The 21,373-nt window shown below is 32.7% G+C and overlaps 1 protein-coding gene and 1 long non-coding RNA gene across 3 annotated transcripts in view; both read right to left on the bottom strand.

Annotated features, from left to right (window-relative positions):
- LOC149480209 (adhesion molecule nephrin-like) overlaps positions 1-21,373 on the bottom strand; it is an 84,714-nt gene that overhangs the window by 49,125 nt on the left and 14,216 nt on the right. The gene's annotated exons all lie outside the window — the stretch shown is intronic.
- Positions 11,342-12,434, bottom strand: LOC149480210 (uncharacterized). Its single transcript, XR_016317020.1, has 3 exons — positions 11,869-12,434; positions 11,680-11,741; positions 11,342-11,605 (listed from the first exon to the last, which is right to left on the bottom strand). It is a non-coding gene; the product is annotated as an uncharacterized LOC149480210 (long non-coding RNA).

Below are 21,373 nucleotides of genomic sequence, written 5' to 3'. Positions count from 1 at the left end.
TAACTCACACTCACTCACGCTAACTCATGCTCACTCACGCTCATTCACGCTAACTCAGGCTCACTCACGCTCACTCACAAATCTCATAAAATTATTGTAAACTGTAAAGTCATCAATAATAATTGAAGTGTACAAATTTTTAATTACAACTGACCGTTTAAAGGATAATAAAATAAATGTATGAAATTATTCTATTGTCAACGGTCCTTGATAAGTGTACAAAATTTGAATGAAATCCGTCGGCTTAAAGTGGGTCGAAATTGAGTCGAAAGGAGACGGTTACATACAAACATACAGGTGAAGCTAATAAAAGCGTATTAAAAAAGATTTTTACAATGTATAACAGACATGTACGTTTTGACAGCCCTAACAGTAAGGTCACGACTCACGATTCATTACCTACCAAGAAGCATCCCTAAAATTTCAGCAATATAATAACACAGTAATTTACTTTGTTATCATCACCCGAAATAATTTCGTATTCTAATGCAAATGAGCGCCATAAAATTACAGCCCGGAGATAATAAGCGCATAATTAACCAGATAATTTAATACAATATTCTAAAATTCATTTTTTCCCGATAAAAGTAACGAATATAATATTTCCTCGGCCGTATTTCATTTAAAATGAAAATGTTACTTTAATCAATGGGGTCAATCAATTTCCAGAGAATTAAAAAAAACATAATTATGTGCTATTACAAATGCAGGATACACTTTATTGGCGTTCATTTCATTCACTAAGCCATTGAAATGACTGGCAGAAGAACCATGCAAAACTTTAATCCGAATTAAAGACTATTCTTCACAAAGGCAATGACTATTCTTCACAAAGGCAATGCTTATCTCAATTTACAGTTCAAGCGCACTCAATATCATCATTCATTCGAATCCCATCATCATTGGCACCATACAAAATGTTCAAATGAGCCACGATGAATTATAAACGATCAAAACGTGTTCGCCGCACTACAAATTACTGCTTTCATGATAAACAACGCTTTTCATCAACACTTGCTCTGTTAACGTCGAGTTTCAAATTTCATGAAGATCAAATCGTGGCTCAGCCAAGTTTTAAGTGCATTAATTATACTTCGAAATTACTTTGTTAAGGTTAGGATGCATTGATTACATTTATTTATACTTGTTGTGTTGTTTTACGAGGTATAGTAAACTTCATAGACATAAAAACATGCTAACCTTTTTGGTTCCGTTTGCCTTTTAAAGTGAAACTTTTATTACATCGTCTCAAACTTTTTGGTCTGTGTAGCGCATGTCGCGTGACGGTCGGCTGCCGAGTAGGTATAAAGCAGTGTTCGAAAAGTTTCACTTTTACCGTGGTTTCATAAAACCACACAACATTTTTTTGAAGTGAAAACTTCTTTAGCGGCGTTGGGTATAAAATCTTAAACTCGCGTCAGGACACGTGGCCTGATCGAAAAAGCGTAAGACGGATGTTTTTTTTTTTTTTAGCCCTTATATTCCATGCGTAAGACGGATACCATTCCAAAATATCAAACATGCTGAACGTTAATAACCAAGTTTTCACTTCTGCCGGCACTCCCGAAGTGCAACCCGTCTTTTTTTTTCTATTGTTGTTGTCAACATACTTTTCGCAATATAAGCGATAAGTAAAATTGATTACCTATTTGAACCGATCTCGTGTACTTTAGTTTTATATAATTGTTTACCTATATTTTAATTAGCTTACCAATATATATTTTATAAAATTTAAAGTATTTCAAGAAGAATTTAATTAATCCCCTTCCGCCCTCGTTCCGAATAACAGTTCAGTGGAATCCATTACACAGTGAAAACAATTAAAGGTTGATCTAGTGTATTTGCGATAAAAATATACTATACCTACTATATACTATACCAATATAGTTTCCGATATAGTTTCAAATGTTCCATAAACCAATTATATGTATAAACCTTTTAACTTTGAATAAGTATCTACATGCTTAAATTAATGCTTTTTCTCCCGGTTTAATATTTCAGAAGTCTGTATTAGTTTTAAATACCTATTTGGCTACCTTGCAACAGATAATAATTGTATTGTGTTTTTTTTTTCTTTTACTTTTTCTATTATGTCCACTGTGAGACGTAGAGGAAACAATTGTTAATGCGTTATTATTGATTATGTCATTAATTTATGTATACGCCTTTAATTGTTTCTGTAAGATCTCCGAATAAATAAATAAATAAATAAATAAATATTTAAATGTTTTAGCTGGTACGAGTGGTTAGTGCGAAAGTTTGTGAGGATGTATGTATGTATTAGCACAGGTATTAGTACCTAGTTTGTCGCCCTTTCAAGCGAACATGATTGGACGGATTTTGATTATACTTGGCAGTTATGTGGCTTATGTACCATAAAAGCTATAGAAATACTTGCATAAGCTCGCTGGTTCGCACGCGGGTGCGCCGTAGCTATAAGTATATTAATTATTATACAACTTCCTGCACATGATCCGCAGTTATAGTCTGTATATTATACTACAACAAAAATCACATCCCTACTGTGATTCACCTCCTCTAGGACAAACAGTGTCAACGCCCGATCCGACACCGTGACGATCTCACGGTATCGGATGTCTTGCTCACATTACCAGCTCCACTCTTGTCTACATGATGAACTAGGCGAATGGACCGTGACTACAGATATTTTATCGTGGCTGTTTTATAACATACGATACGATGTACGATCCCACTTCCGATATTTATGTAAACTGGATAGTTTACGCATGAAATAGAATAATTTAGTTTTTTTATACTTAATTAGATTAAGTTTCACTTTTCGGTTATTTTCACTTATTTATTAAAACATCATAGTATGTATAAGAAATATTTTATATTGAACTTAAGTATTAGTATAGTTTGAATGAGTGTTATAAAATTTTACCCATCACCAATTTTATCGTATCGATACCATCGGATAGTGTAAAAGCGCTCTTAAGATGGCTAAAGTGTCATAATATTATTATAGTTGCTATATAGTTAATACGTTTCCAGTTTCTTGGCTCTTCTCAAATGTAATTTCAAAGTGCATTCGCCTTGTAAGGTCATATTTCGAATTTATAATTTTAAATTGTTTAATTAAATTTTGTTGAAAATTTCTTCGTGTTAAATATCGTTTCTCTGCTTTAATATCACATTCTAATTTCTGCTTACTTTCTTAAGTCAACGGAGTGAGGGCTGTCGGGTAACGGGTTATTTTGATGACTCATACCTTTAGTTAGATTTCTGTATGACTATGTATATTCTTGCAAAATTAATATTCCTGTTGAAATTCCTGATGAGACCGAAATATTTCGTTGGATTAGTGGGATAGTATGCATAATTGCATAACGTATAAAAAAGTTCGATTGATTTGCATGCTCTCTCCATTCATGTTTTTTCTTCCGCACATACTTAGATATTGTCATCTCTCGCACAGTTGCCTCTGAAGAATTGTTGAAAGAATAAAAATTTATAATTTGTTTCGCAATCGGCCGAATCTGAAGGTGTCTGATGAGCTTGTAGATTAGGTAATCTATAGCGGACAGTCCATCATTTTTATTATTAAATCCAAAAACTTAACCCACAGAAATGTACAGATCTCAGATACCGTATATAACTTCACACAGTGTTATCAAGTACGGTCTAGAACTCCCAAACACACGTTGGAATCAAATATTAGACAGGCGTAATATTTTCGCTATGTAAGCCCTCACATGATTTAGGGCTACATTTATTCATTTTCCTCTACATCATAGCAATATAGGTCTTCATTTGAATGAAATATTTGCCTCTTGAATGACTATTTATTACATTAACGTTGGAATACGTTGTAACTCGGCATGACAAAGAGATTTTTTATTTCAAAATTAAAACGAGCGCTGAATTAAAAGGTTTTATGGTATCGCTTTTAATATTTTCTGTTTTTGTATATTGATAATTTTATTTAATACTTTTGAAGTGAATTTGAATTTTTAATAAAAGTAGCGTGAGTTAATCGTAACAATTAAATATCTTTTTATTGTAACAAAAAATCAAACTTTGAGTATAGAATATAGATAATCGCGCTTTAAAACCGTCGCGTCGTATTCATTCCTAAACACAGATGTATGTACATTTGTTTATTTACAAGTGTATTGTAAATGTCTGGTGGTCTGCATGTCAGGATAATAAACAAATATGGGATTCGAGACAGGAGTTCAAGCGATAAACTATATTTATAGATGTGGTTTTCATTTAAAAGGATTAATTGCAGTTTTTTCACAATCATGAGAAATATTTTTATTTTATGTGGGCGTTACTATTTTTGTAGCGTTCTTTAAATTACGTACTATTTTGTTTCGATTTACGACTATAAGTATATCATTGTGCAATATAAAATGAAACGTAAAAATATTTGAATCTATACTTACTAAACTTGAAATATTGAATACACAATTTAATAATTACCATAATATAGGAAACTTAAATTAAATTAGTATGGAAATTAAATTATTTACTCATCAGGGGAAGGTTAACAAACAAGATGTCACATGGTTGACGTTCCATGTACCCGGACTAAGCGGTTCGGATCGTCATTCTTTATTCGAACCGCTAGGGACTGGAACATGCTTCCTGAATCTGTGTTCCCCGATGAGTACAATATGGGGGTCTTCAAGAGGAGAGTGAACAGGTACATTCTAGGGAAGCGCGCTCCATCTTAGGCCACATCTCAGCTTACCATCAGGCGAGATCGTGGCCAAGAGCTTCCCTATTGCAGCATAAAAAAAAAAGAATTTGACACTTGTTGCTTTGGAAACTCGTCAAAACTTTGATTAGTTCATTTATCCGACTACGCAACAAATAGTGTTATGTATTCATACAAAATATGTAGCTATTTAGTAATATTATATTGTGCCAGTTGCAGTATTATTATATAAACACCAGCTGTATAAAATTCCGCATTTTAACCACCTACAAAGGTTTGAGTGTAAGTTCGTCGTTTTATAACAATTATGAAAGTGACCCTTAATAAAAACGCATCCCAAATAATCAAAGTACGCTGAAAAAAAATTTGTTTGTTTAACAAGCTTTATCTCGTCTAACCACAACTGTAACACATGTTTTACAAAGGGCAGTTGTTTGCAACTGTGTTTATTCTGCCCTTCAAAGGGACTAGTTAGAATCGATCCTCTGATTGACAAGTTTAAGGTACGCTTCTCGATAATTTGGAGTTTTATCGAGTGATTTAACTGTTTTCGGAATAGTTTAATGCGGTTCGGTTTACAATCAACTGTGTAGTATTTTCTGATATTTGATGCGACGCGAGTATTAGAAATGTTGTAAAACGAATTTCAGATACTAGAAATAGTTTTATTTTGAAAAAAAAAATATAAACTTGTTTGTATAAACAAGCTGGATGAATTCTTGGAAATATAAATGTTTATACCTACTCATACCTATCGTTAATCTTATAAGTAGAGCACTATCTTCCCTCATATATTTTCCTCTTTTTGTTCCAACTTGTTGCTTCTAACGAGCAACAACTTGGCTGCACAGCCACAGTATTATTTTTCTTATATCCATCGTTTATTTTTAGTAAAAATAAACGTGGCACAAACCCTCGAAAACAATACCAGACAACATTAAAAGCGGCCAAAGCCACAGCCACTAGTATTTCAATAAAAGTGAAACAGCAATTTAAAGTGACATAGTTAAAGTGTTAGAGTTCAATAACCCCTTTGTACGGATTTAATCGATTCACATTGTACACATAGACCACAGAGAGCATTCCCGTACTGTACGTCAATCTAGAACCTTCCACAAATGACCAACCCGCGGTAGATACGTTCGTAAACATCATAAAACATTTCAGTCCGTGACCTCGCAAATATCTATAAAAATATACGACGTAGCTATTCCAACACTGCAGAATAAAGTTGAAAAAGTTGCGAGTTTGAAGTATCGGGCTCGATATTCGCGTGTTTTGATTCCTGTGTGGATAAATTTTGGTTGGAAACGAGTCTGCCACGGTGGTCAATCTCGAGTAACAAATATTGCAGGTGATATAGTGTATAGACCATATGCACACAAACAAAAGAGTCGTTTTTCTGTACTTTTGATGGTATGATATTATGATTTTCCGACATCTTAACTAAAAGATTGCGGTCTACGAAGTTATAAACGGGCTGAAACAGAAGATGTATCAAGGAAACGTCTGTTATACAAAAACCGGCAAACCCACAAGCTAGTCAATTACATTTAGTGGAATAATAAAAACTACTCTACAACAGTGATATTTGAGTACATCTAAAAAATATTAAGTTTACGACTTCCTTTTCGTTACACGTCCATGAAATCCCCTTTTATCTACTTCAAAATCCACTACTAGATCCGCTCAACCTCATCAAAATCCAGTACTGGATTTCTTCACCTTCACCACAACACCTTTAAGAATCTAATAAAGACCCCCACAACACGGCGAGCTCACATTAAACTCCTCTCATTTCCGCGCACTTTGTTTTTCCGTGACAAAGTACAGATTATATATAAACAAAGACGCCCGCCGGTATTAATGGTGAGACAACAGAGTAAATTGCGGACACGTGAATTATCATGCTTGGTATATCAAACAAACATTCTTATACAGGGTGTCCCAAAAAGTAGTGATGAACGGAAGCTGGGAGGTAGAGGACCTAGAGGCCTATCCGAATCACCCCCATGTGTGTTATGCGATTTTTCGTATTTTCGGAGTTATGACTCTTTTTTCAATTTTTCACCTTTCGCCGAGTACGATGATATTTTCACTCATGGTGACATCAATTATTGCGGAAGATGCTTGATTTTTTTTTGTGTGCTACGCTGAAAGATAGGCCTATTCAGTATGGTAATATTTACTATCGTTAGATCTTTGAATGGAATAAAAAAAAGGATGAAATGCCAAGAAAGGTAAAATTTCCCGGTATGTTCACCACTTCAAGGGCCCGTAAAAAAATAAAATCACATAAAAAATGTTTTCCGTTTGGCTTTTAAAAACTTGCTCTATCTATCAGGTAGCTACCCTGAAAATTTCATTTTATTATTCAGAAGGCTTCAATCGAAAAATTGAAATCTAAATGTGGTAAGTGCAAAAATTTTATTAACATGATGATCATTAAAACCAATAAATAGGTGTTTAATTACCAGAATTTTTTAAAATGACCCCGCTGTTGCTCAGTGCAAGTGCGACATCACCGTAAAAAGTTGTCTTTTAAATGTCTGAATGCCCTTTTATCATTTTTAATGGTTTCTTCTGCTACTATGAATTTCCGGGTTATTTCGTCCAAATTGTAGCAGTCTCTCGTCTTTGTAGTATCCCCACGGAAAAAAATCAATATGGTTTATGTCCGGAGACCGTTCAGGCCAGGCTAAAGGGTAAAAATACCCTGAAAGATGGATTGGTCGTTGCAGCCTGCGCATGCGCCGGTGACGCTTGCCTTAAAACCTGGCCTCCACGGTCCCTCGACCTAAACCCAATTGATTTGTTTCAATGGGGATACTAAATAGACCTCGGCTACTTGAGAGAATGCCACAATTTGGACGAAATAGCCCGGAAATTCATTAAAAAAACAAGCAGAAGAAACCATTTAAAATTATAAAAGGGCATAAAGACATTTAATAGACAACTTTTTACGGTGATGTCGCACTTGCACTGAGCAACAGCGGGGTTATTTCAAAAAAAATTCTGGTAACTAAACACCTATTTATTGGTTTTAATGATCATCATGTTAATAAAATTTTTGCACTTACCACATTTAGCTTTCAATTTTTCGATTGAAGCCTTCTGAATAATAAAATGAAATTTTCAGGGTAGCTACCTGATAGATAGAGCAAGTTTTTAAAAGCCAAACGGAAAACTTTTCTTATGTGATTTTATTTTTTTATGGGCCCTTGAAGTTGTGAACATACTGGGTAATTTTATCTTTCTTAGCATTTAATTCTTTTTTTTATTCCATTCGAAGATCTAACGATAGTAAGTGTTACCATACTGAATTGGCCTATCTTTCAGCTTAGCACACAAAAAAAATCAAGCATCTAGCGCAATAGTTGACGTCACCATGAGTGAAAATATCATCGTACTCGGCGATAGGTGAAAAATTGAAAAAAGAGTCATAACTCCGAAACTACAAAAAATCGCATAACACACATGGGGGTGATTCGGATAGCCCTCTAGGTCCTCTACCTCCTGGCTTCAGTTCATCCATACTTCTTGGGACACCCTGTATATTTTAGATATATATGTATGTACAATCTTCATACCTAATAACTAGCTATGTTCGGTACTTAGAGTTTTAAAATTTTTGTTGACAGCCCTGATTCAAGAGAAACTATGGTATTATTTTAAAAAGCGGTATATAATGAAGTACGTAGTAAACATTATAAAATGATACGACTTTTATCTAAACAGTCCTTTGTAAGTCTTGTTTATTCTCAATGCTATCAAAATAAAAATATTTTGAACAATGGGGAATATTCATGTTTTTCTTTTTTGTCTTAAATTAATAGTTTACTATTCTATAACGTAGAAAAAAATATTAATGGGCTTCAAAATACTCTAGATATTTTTATAAATGAAATTTAAAACTTTTTAAAAATTTAAGCAGTTCAAACGCTGCCATTTTGCGCGCGCTTTGCGTGACGTCACATGACACGTCCAGTGGGTGTTCACCTTAGTGTTTACTGTGGAGTGATGAATTCAATGTCTTGTCAGATGACGTCACATTTCGTTCGACCAGTGGTGGCGCGTTTTGGAAGTTTGAATTTCGCTCCCTTATTTTGCACTTTTTGAATATTATTTTAGGGGTTTAAAATTTAAATAATAAGTTAATAAAAAAAATCCTTTTCATTATAATATTACGATAAGTATTCGAGAAAAATATATTTTAGGCCATTTCAAATTTTATGCATATTCCCTATTGCTTAGGTACCGTACATTAAGAGGTAAGTATTATTATAACTTTAATTTAACTTTTCTATAATTAAACACATAATAATATTATATTGCACCACAGTATTGCACAATCTAGTGCATTTAATGTGAAGTGTGTGATTAAAAACTGTTCTCTCTCCGTCTAACTTGTGACAGACATTCGACATTTATTGAGAAAGTTAAACGTCAACCTAGGACGTTAAAATAAATGCTGCATTATTAAATAAATTCACTTATTTCTAGAATATAGCTAATTTTGTATATTGTTAGAATACATTTGTACTACAGAGCCTTTGATATAATTATACAGGGTGTAATCGTTAAGTGTGCACAGGCGATTTTTCCGTAAGTATAACAGATAACAAAAAACTTTAAACTGATATCGAAAGTACTTAACCTAATGAGTAAAATGGCCGTAATAAATTTTTAAAAATAAATCGATAAATATCAAAAAAATTATCTTTAAACCCTCCCATACATTAAGTATGAAATATGAATATCCCATATACATTTAATATGAAAGATTTTAGCTTTCTTTTTCTTTTTTGGTTTTCTGCTTTAATTACTTCGCAAATTTGAAATGGCATTTTCCACGCTTTTTCCGGACATTTTCACGCATTTTCCGGGAATTTCCCAGGCATTTTCCGGGGATTTTCCGAGCATTTTCCATGCTTCTCCCGTACATTTTCACGCATTTTCCGGACATTTTCACGCATTTTCCGGATATTTTCCAGGCATTTTCCAGGCATTTTCCACGGGTTTTCCGGAATTTTCCACGCATTTTCCGGATATTTTCCAGGCATTTTCCACGGTTTTTCCGGAATTTTCCGGAATTTTCCACGGTTTTTCTGGAATTTTCCACGCATTTTCCGGATATTTTCCAGGCATTTTCCACGGTTTTTCCGGAATTTTCCACGGTTTTTCCGGAATTTTCCACGCATTTTCCGGATATTTTCCAGGCATTTTCCACGGTTTTTCCGGAATTTTCCACGCATTTTCCGGATATTTTCCAGACATTTTCCGGGGATTTTCCGAGCATTTTCCACGCTTCTCCCGTACATTTTCACGCATTTTCCGGACATTTTCACGCGTGAAAATTTCCGGAAAAACGTGGAAAATGTCACTTCAAATTTGCGAAGTAATTAAAGCAGAAAACCAAAAAAAGAAAAAGAAAGCTAAAATGTTTCATATTAAATGTATATGGGATATTCATATTTCATACTTAAGACGATACACAAAAAAAAATCCACTGCTTGGCGGGCGGAGTCTAATAGCTCGCTATCGCGAACGCGGGTGTGCGCGAAGTCATTCTTGCAAACTCGCCGCGCTGCCGCTGGCCGACTCGGGACAAACATGTATGGAGTCGCCATACAGTTATAATATTGTTATACATTTATTCAATTGTTGATTTATTGGTTTTATTTTCTTGCTTATAAACAAATAATCTTCTTTCCAACAACTACTTAGACATTATTAATAATTATTATTATTTCGTAATGTTTACTTTATTACAAAATAATACAGGTTATAAATAATCTTTAAAATAACAAAAAATATTGTTACTCTGAAAAAATGAAATGGTACCCAATAACGCGGACTACTGAATTGATTTAGATAGAATTTGATGCTGACGTAGATATTACATCATGCCCAGAAATGAAAGGTACTATTTCTGAAAGAAGTTATAAACCCTAATTCTTCTCAGTCAAAGTCAAGAGTGGAAGATATCACTAATACAGTAAAACTGATGCGAAACTTTGGATGTTAATTTGTATATTTTTTTGTTAGTTGTTACTTAATCACGTCAAGACTACATTATCAATTTTGATAAAATATAGCTAATTGTCTGGATTTACACATAGGATACTTTTTATCCGAACTGAACACTTCTGTGGGATAAAACAGGATTCACGATATAACCTAATTCCACGCGGGCAAAGCCGCGGTCGGAATGATATTTTTTTAAATAAAAAAATTGTTTAAAAAAAACACAAAATATATTGACGCATGTATTTATTTTTTGCACTCTATTATAATTATTCATTACAAATAATCAAAATAAAATAGCCAGAACAAAGTTAGGCCCTGGTAGGGTAGGTAGGCAGGTACAGCAATGTGAGACGAACACTGGCTTATTTATACCAATAATAATGTATTATAAACATTAAATTAAGTTTACAACAAAAATACATAATATTAGCTAATGTGAAAACGAATCAACCAATCATCCCACAACAATGAAATGTGCACACAAATATTCATCCGAATCGGTTCATGTGATTAGGAGGAGTGACTGCAGCGCCATCTTCCGGGCCCAATTGTGTTTCCAGATCACCCAGGAACTCAATTTAATATACTTACACAAAATTTTTCGAAATTAAAACTCACATTACTATGTAAATATGAATATAAACCTGTTTTAGTACTAAGCAATTTCCCGCACAGGTGTAGTAAGTATAAATGAAATAATTATATCAACATCAAATTCTTTATACAACATACTTATCTACCACCTTCTAAGAAATGTAATTCTTGAAATTTTTTCGTATTTTTTTAAATATAATACTACTCCAATGAGCTCCTGTTCCATATTACGGCCACCATACTTCCACTAAGTTCACCATGATTTTTTATTTCTTTGCACTTTGTTGCTTTTTACTAAAAATGGAATCATGCGATAAAACCAGTAGAGCGTTGATAACATACATTTTTGACTGAATAAAGGTACTTACGAAGGAGTGGGTTCACATTGTGAACAATCAGTGGGTTTATTTGCCTTCTGGATTCCGGATTTCTGAAAAGATTATCTATGCTATAAATGAAAAAAATCTTACACATTCGTTATGTACTTAAAACAGGGGTACATATTTAACATCGTCTATAATACAATTATCATCAAATTTAAAATAAAACCAACTTACTTCATTAATTTGTTCCAATTGTAAGCATTCTTTTTCCTCCAACCTTTATGTTTCTTCTTCTTATTTTCTTTATTGTCCCCATTTGTCTCATTTTGTCTTATCGTGTTGTCACCCTTTTTTGCGATTGCGCGAGCGACACAAGTTCCCCGTGTGACGGCCGTAGCGGGAATGACTCGTGCAGCGATCGGGGTAGGAAGGTACAGGGCGGCTCTCGCTACATTGGCTGGTCGCGCGCTAATTTCAAGTATTTCTTGTTTATTTCAAAACCATCGCATATTTCAAAATTCTAAATCGGTAGACGTATAGGTTGTATATTTTATAGTTAATATCCAAAAAGTCGTAACTTTACGTTTGTTATTTTGAAGATGCCAGAGATTATAAAAAAATAACAATGAGAACTTTGTATTTTTTTTCTATCGAGAAAATATCATGGAATCATGTTTCTAAAACGGTAGGCGTATTGTGTTACTATTGAACTTTCTTGTCAAGAATTTTCATCACGACAACTTTAATAATATAAAAATTACGAAGGTTTAAAAAGGGCCGTAAATGTTAGAAAAATTAATTCATCACCTTAATGTATGGGAGGGTTTAAAGATATTTTTTTTGATATTTCTCGATTTACATTTAAAAATTTATTACCGCCATTTTACTCATTAGGTTAAGTACTTTCGATATCAGTTTAAAGTTTTTTGTTATCTGTAATACTTACGGAAAAATCGCCTGTGTACACTTAACGATTACACCCTGTATAGAGGCTCATTGTGTATAATAAAGTAGGGCGGCGGAAGGTTTTTCAATTAGTTAATAGTGTGTAGAAAAGAGAATAGCAATATTGAATTGAACATAATGTAAATTAAATATTACCGGTAAGTGTATAATTAAGTTCCAATTATTAAATTATACAACATCCATATCATAAGTATAAAATAAAAATGTGTAAAGCAAAGAAAAAATACATTGCACAACAATACATAACAAGGTTTAACACTGCGTGGTTTTGTATTTAGAGGAGTCTTTCTTTACTAACTTGACTCCAAATGACAATTTCACAGCTTCCATCTATATTTAACTTACTGTTTAAATAACAAATAATGAATGAGAACTTACCTGTATTTAATTATCAGAAGCTCTAAATTCACAATGTTTTCATATTAGAATTAACTAATAATATTTTCGATATTTTTCCAAATAGTGGCGACCTGAATATTGCAACTACGGCCAGTAGCCCAATCAGGAAGCGATAGGCAAAAGCTAACCTTTGTTCAATCTCACTATAGGTGCCTGTAAAGGAAAATTGAGTTTTGTGTCTCCTTGTTTTAGCATTTTATTTAACACTTCTCTATTTCTATGTCTATACGTGCGTAGGTATGTACATTGTACCTACGCATAAAAAATCAATTATCGTTCGATTATTTCGCTAAAACTCGAGTGGGTAGACCGATTTCGCTTATTTACAGTCTTGTTTTCTTCCGTAAACATCACTATATAAACCCAATTTCATTAACAATCTGAACACAATAATCTCATAATACTTACATAGAACAGAATCTATAAATATATTCAATACAATGAGCACAAAGTGGAACTCTTCAATCTAATCAAGCGTCCATCAAAATCCCATAATAATAATCAATATTTAATCAAATTAACTAGAAGGCGAACAAAGCGAAAATTTCCCAGCAAATATCGGCCATGAAATACTGTGATGTTATTTTGTACAAATAAGATATTTTCATTAGCGACGGAAATTGGTTCTTCCAAACAGAACGTGGGTAATGTAATCAATTATTTAGTAACTAGCGACCCGCCCCGGCTTCGCACGGGTGCAATGCTGATACTAAATAGTAAATACACTACAGAAAATCTGTGAACGTTGTATATAAAAACATAGCGGCCCGCTCCGACTTCGTATAGATAGCCTGGCGGCCGGCCGGTACCGCCGCAAACGCTACGTCCCGCAATTTTTAAATCTGTAATATCTTCGAAAATATTCACTTAAATCATACGGTGTAAAGGGCCATATAGATCTATATTAAACGAACAATGTATTCAAGGTATTTAATTGGTTAAGGATTAATGCTGTATTAGTAAAAATCGCATCGAAAATTAGCCATTGTTTTTCGTAAAAAGTAAATGACAAAAAAATGTTATTGTGGGTTATCCATAAGAGATAGACATATACCATCGCGGACTTTTCTATAGACCTTTTCAATGTGTATAATACTTAGTACATTATTTTGATAAAACTCGTAGGGTTCAGCCTGCGTTTGCAATGTAAGCGGAAAAAATGTAATTTTTTACGACATCACTTTAGAAACCTCAAAAATAACAGTACTTCTCCACTATTTAATGGATGTTATTATACATATAAACCTTCCTCTTGAATCACTCTATCTATTAAAAAAAACCGCATCAAAATCCGTTGCGTAGTTTCAAAGATTTAAGCGTACAAAGGGACATAGGGACATAAGGACATAGGGACAGGGAAATCGACTTTGTTTTATACTATGTAGTGATTATTGACTTGTTTGTTGCCGTGCCTTGCGGTTGAGGTTGTATCCTCAACGTATAGTTAAGGGTAACTAAGCTTACCTATCGGAATTGTTAATTTTATAAGCTGCTTTGATTGAATACTTTTGTTTTAAAAGGTTCATTCAAAAGGCCACGTTTAGATCGTTGAACAGCGAGCGTGGTCACGGACAGACTATGCTGTTATGACTTTATGGAGATAAAATGTGAAACTACCTTCGACTATAAACCATTTTCGCTGTATCTATTGGAAACTTCCCGAGATGGTTATCTTAATATAAAGATTTATATTAAAATTTGCAACATGTGTTACACGTCCTGTCTACCTATGTGAAAAATATGTGTTCATTTTTAATCATAAACTGACTCTGATTTCAGTATTCAGTTAAAACCACTTACATGTATTAATGAAACGCGTTACACATTTATGCATCAAAAATTATTTATATATTCTTTTCCAATATATTATATAACTATATAGCTAAATGAAAATATAAAAATGTCACAGCAAATCCGTTCAAAAATTGTTCAAAACGTATACTGCGTTTTCCAATTTAATGTCGCTAGTTGTTAGCGTTTGAAGTATTTAAAATTTTATTAGTTTGTGTTTTGTTCTATAAAGCATAAAGTTATTTGTAGTGTATATATTTTTATACCAATCCATACTAATATGAAGGTAGAACTAGTTACAGCTGTATGTTCAATTAATTTTTTCTTTCACGCCTATACATCATTTTAAGATAATATTGAAACAGGAGACATCATTACACATCGAATGATTCGTGTGCTCTAATATATTTTGTCCTTTTGTATAGTCTCAACAATCGTACTTTCCACCATGACCAAAATTCGGTCAAGTCTATAAATATTAAAACCGGAAACCGATCTGATGTGAACACACAATCATGTTAAGGTTGAAGCGGCTTGTCATTATAATAGCGTAATTATCGAGCAAATAATTTATGAAATGTTGGTGTTGTACCAATTTATATTGCTGCAATTACAACGGACAATTTTATTCGATTTAACGCAAATATTGTTAACTTTGACGAATATTTTATAGGGAATTGAAAATACGCTTTGTTTGTATAGGTTGTTAACATAAGTGGCTAGCAAATATTCAAGAACAATTTATTTTATCAACAAAATATCGAATGTGTACAACAAAATGTATGCAAGAACTAAGAACGCAAGCGAATATTGTTTAATTTGCGCATACGCTTCCTAGTAGGTACCTAAAGTACCTGAAATCACATTAAAATAAAAAATGTATGCGTGTACTAGAGTACACAGGTAAGAAGTGAAACTTCTTTATGACCTTAAAAATGTCACGAGTATGGCGTAACGCAAAAATGTCACGCGTACGGCGTAACGCAAAAATGTCCCGCGTACGGCGTAACGCAAAAATGTTACACTAAATTTTTGTCCAACCCCGATAAAGAAGTTTCACTTCAAAAAAAAATGTAAGCGTGTACTAGAGTACACACGTAAGAAGTGAAACTTCTTTATGACCTTAAAAATGTCACGAGTATGGCGTAACGCAAAAATGTCACGCGTACGGCGTAACGCAAAAATTTCACACGTACGGCGTAACGCAAAAATGTTACACTAAATTTTTGTCCAACCCCGATAAAGAAGTTTCACTTCAAAAATAAACAATGTGTTTAATTAATTATGAAAATACTTCTAGGTACTTCATGTTACCACAAATAGTCTAGATCACCCACGCTAACCGGATCAAACTTTGAGGTTTCCTTTATATAAAATTGACTGCTTCATTAAAAATTTTACCCTTTAAAACAGAATTAGTGTTGCTAAGGGAGAAAAGCACCTTAATTGATGAAGACAAGAGCAAAACACAGAAACTTTCGCAATTATTTCTGCGGAGTCTCGACCGATCGAATAAGGGACTTTTGACGGTTACATACCTGTTATTCTGGATATAATCAAGTTATTTGTTAATAGGTACGTCTGTAAGTACCTACACAATAATTTTAACAGAGCAAATGAACTTTATCAGATTTGATTTTTTGACTTGTTTTTCCAACGTTTTTCCGGTGTTATTCTTGATATTTCAGTTATCTCAAATGCTCGTGGGTAATGTAAAACATAATACTGAAATCCACCTGTCTGCATATACAGTCTTGTATTGTATCTCAAATTAAACTGTAACAATTATTATTCGAATAATTCCCCTAATATACTAAAAATAACTATTCTTTATTAGGACCAAACAATGCCCTCCCACCTAACCTATCAAAATAGTTAAAACAAAGGATGGCCAGAAAGTGTTCACAAAAGATAATATATTTTCAGTGTATAATTTTCCAATTTGCCAACAATATAAAGTGGTAACACCGGCTAGTCACGCTCATTGAGCAATAAAAAAGCGGAGTAATTTATAAGTTTCTAGACGGTTCTTTAGAGCTCTCGACATTCTGACGGTCTGAGCTTTTCGCTTCTACTGAGTTACGTAAAGTGCTCTTGTGAAACACGATATTATATTTAAATTCAATTACCCGCTTTAAATAACATTTCTTAATCAATTAATCATCTGTTTGTAGCAGATTAAACCACTTCGTGGAATCTACTTTGACACACGTAAATACTAACTTATTTGTACATATAGATTGGAATTTTTAAATTAATTGTGAAAAGTTAGCGCAAAATGATGTCCCACATAATTTCTCAAGCATGCAGATACTCATTCAAAGACAACATAGGATAAAGCTCAATCAAATAAACTAAGGCCTATTAACGCATTGCTAAAACCTAAATCTAAGAAAAATAAGTAGAAGATTAAACGAATAATTTAATTTATTTGTGGAAGAGAAACCTAACCTACAAAATTTGTATTGAAGAACCACCGTGAAAACAAAACGTTGCTATTCAAGAATGGTAATACCTAATACAAAAAATAACAGAAAATTGCAGCTTCTTGCATTTAATAGCTTAGGATTTGAAACAACGGCTTAATTTTGAACTGCCACTCACTTCATTTCACTGCAAAAACTCTGTAAAGAGTATCTGAAATATATGGCATATTCTGAATAAGTAATTATCAAACTATCCCTTACTATTGCGTGCTATAGCGCACGAAACTATCGAAATATCAGAATACCTGAATAACGAGCGCAAAACTAACCCGTTATCACAAAAAGTAAAAGATAAACGTGAGTTTGAAAACACGAAACGTAGCAACCATTATAATAAGACCTTTGTCTCTTATGAAATAACATACGTAATAGAGTTCAAGCTCTACCAGTTCATTTACAAATTCATTTTGCAAATTCATACATTTGTTTATAAACATTGAATAACAAAAGTAATAAATAATTGACAAGAAATGTATTTATCGTTAAATTAAGACAGAATAAAATACAATGAATTATTATTTATTAAATAATTATTTAATAATAGGTATGTGGACTACCTGTACTGTGTTCCGTAAAGCGCTTTCAGTTGCGGATTCGTGGATTTATAAATTCATCCGGGACCTATAAGACTACCTTTCAGGTATTAGATAAATTTGCATTCTAAAAAAGTAATTTCCAATGTACTATAACACTTGGATATTAGGTAATCTTAAGCCATAGTCTGCAAAACCCGAAACATACATAAAACTTAACAACCAGTAACTTGAATAAAATAACATTACAAAACATTAGCAATTCAATGTCCATTACGAGTAAGCTGTAAAAATTAAAACAAAAGCAACATAATGAAAACAGCGGAGCATAATTAAAAAGTACTAGATAACATTGGAACAATTCAACACAAAACCCCTAAACTCACCTTTCATAAGCCGCATAATAACTTGAATTTTATAAACGCATGAATACCAGGTCGCACTTGATTTTCAAATAAAGTTTTTCAACAATTTTCATTTAAAATGCAGATTACGAGAACAATTTTTCATTTAATTCCAAATTTAAATATGCTGATTTGGTTTTGATGAGTTACAAAGCGTTTATTTCATAGTAAAAAGAGTTTTAAGTATTATTATCACGTTTATTTTAAAAAAGTAATATGAATGGTCGGTTTAACAGCTTCTGAAAAACATTTGTAAATACATATAAAACTTCAAGTAACTTTTATTTCTAATTTTATAATATCAAAGCGAACATTTCATGCACATTTCTTAATCGTGCTCACAAAAATAATTTAGCCAAGTCCATTAAATCCCATGACAGTCAATACAAACATAACCTCACTTCCAGAGACTTAACCGATCAAATATTCAAACTTTGATTAGATTTCGTTCAGCGTGCCAGTCATTTTAATATCGACTCACAAACTAGCGCGATAAAATCTAATTTACATCGACTGGGGGTTGGCACGAACTTCGAATAACGTATTTTGGCCACGGGGAAGGGACGTAATCCCAAAAGACAAGTGTAAATGTATTAAGTCAGTATCTTTTATAATATCTCGTTACGGGTTGTCGCCGGCGGGAACGGGCTTTACACTGGATGAACCAGAATTACAGCATTACACCCATTTTTTCGTGCGGAAAAAAGTAAACTTAATAAAAGCGTGACGCAATATGAATGCTTTATTTACGTTTCTTTACTTTCACGAAACTTGAACACTGTATGAAAGAAAGAAAATACATTTATTTGTACCGATACATAAAAAATAAATAAAATTAACTTATAACTAGTTACAACGGCACAAAATGGATAATATCCACTCAGTGGTTTGAGAATCTAAGGACATATAAGACACTTAGATTCTCCACTGATTTTCAGTGGACACCACATAATATCTAATACTAATACTAAAAGCTATAGTTTATGTTGTGACGATGGATGGATGGTTTTTATAGCATTTCACGCAAAATCAGCTGATTGGATTTACATAAGAACTTAGCTACTTTTTATATGGATTTGACGCGAACTAAAGACTCAGGATTATTTTAAAAATTTATAGATGCATTGGTTTTATCAATATTTTATGGCTAATTTTGAGTTTGCGTGTCGCATCATAGATTAAATTGTGGATTCTCGTAAGTGACGTTGCGACAAAAATCAAGTTTGATGAATATTTATCTTATATCTTAATTAATATAACTTGAAAGTAACATTACAGACAGAGATTAAATAATTTTACCTAACAAGATAACAATAAGCGTTGCTTTATCCACTTTATCCATTAATGTATTGTACAAAACATCGTAAGAAATGTTGTAGAATTGCCCACTAGAGATCTTTCGCCTCTAAACTGCATTTTCCTGCACCCAACGCAATAAAACATACATAACATTCGACAGATCACCAATATATGTATCATAACGATATATGGAAGTAAGTAATGCCTAAAATACGTTCGAGAATACGATCCAGAACCTATTTACTATTTATATGACAATGTTAAATTTCAAAACTAAGTGAGGTACCTAGTTTGTCAACTGTAAAATAAATGTAGACTGGTATCACAGTATTACAATATGCTGGTATCATGTAATGGAACAGTATATTTTTATTTCAGTGGTGTTAAAAGTCTGCGGCTTCTCTTTCTTCAAATCATCGAAATTACCTAATACCACAGACTAATAATAATATGCTAATACGTAAAATTGTCTGCAATGTATTCGAATAATTAATGCTTGTTATTCAGATAGAAATTATCAATTATACGAATATATAAAATGTATCGAAATTATAATATTCATGCCTTAAATCTATTTCCCAAAAAGCTTGGCCTCTATAACGTACGAATTTTCATACAACTGAGAGATCTCTGTACACTGGTTACTGTTTACGAACCTCAGTGAAGAAGGTTTGCGTTGATCTCATATAACGCTACATTTGTTTATTCCGATTATGATAAAACCATCAACCGGCTTAAAGAAAGGTTATTTTTCATATAGATAAAACCTTAGTATATAAATCAGCTGAAAAAATCTGGTTGTGTTTTTTATTATTATTGTATAGTGGTTTATATTTTTATATTTATCGGAATAAAATGGTTCTGCTTTCATTAAAAAAGAAAGCCAATATTTTGCAAAGCACACGGCCGGCGTAACCTTCTAATTTCGATTTCGGTTTAAAACAAGGTTTAAAAGTAGGTATTTTATTTTTAATAAAAAATATTCATATTTATCTGATCAAAGTGGCTAACAATATAGGTAAATCTCAATAATAAATCCATACTAAATTAGTGATGTCTATTCTTAAATACAGCTTACATATAAAACGTATCCTATCCTTATATTATTCATTTCTTTGTTACATACAAAGAAATGTCAGTCCAAACTCCAAATCAACTTTGAATGTTGATTCAAATTGACAGCTGCCAGAAATAATTTTTATGGAATAAAGTTACTTTTTATCACTTCACATACACGTGCGCTATAAATGGCGCTATAAGCATTTTTTGGCACGTTTATCTTACAAATTGTAATGGACTCACCAGTAAAAACATAAAATCTTATCTGCATAGCCAGCATACGGAAGATGAATATTTTCAACTTGTTTCTATTTACACAAAACACATAAAACTAAAATTATTTCATTCATTTAAGACTTATCATATTTACATTACTTTCAAACTACGTAAAATAAAAAAGTGATGATAATAATTGGAGGCAAAATCGAATTCCAAATTCGAATTTTGTTACTGCGCAGCGTTGCAGTTGGCTTGAAAAAAAAGTTATTTTATGCCGCGCCATTCACGATAAAGATTCTATTCACGGGGTACGCTATTATTTAAAATTAAATCGTTGGATAGTTCTAGTTATTGTAATTAAGTAAGTAAAATTATTTTCCGTAAAGCTAATTAAAATATAAAAAATATGGAATAGAATATATTAAAAAATAAGATATGATAATTATCCAAGACATGATTCCGGTTCCAGGCACAATTTGTAAAAAAATAAATTAATCTAAAATATGATTTAAGTTTTATTTTGTACAAAATAATGAATGGCTCTTACAATTCATTTTTTTTTTTTTGGCTAAAACGAACGGTA

The sequence above is a fragment of the Colias philodice genome, chromosome 18 (assembly GCF_061535455.1).
Source record: "Colias philodice isolate Cphi_HAF_F1 chromosome 18, ilColPhil1 Martin Lab GWU primary, whole genome shotgun sequence".
Taxonomy (NCBI): domain Eukaryota; kingdom Metazoa; phylum Arthropoda; class Insecta; order Lepidoptera; family Pieridae; genus Colias; species Colias philodice.
This window is presented reverse-complemented; position numbering and strand designations above follow the sequence as displayed.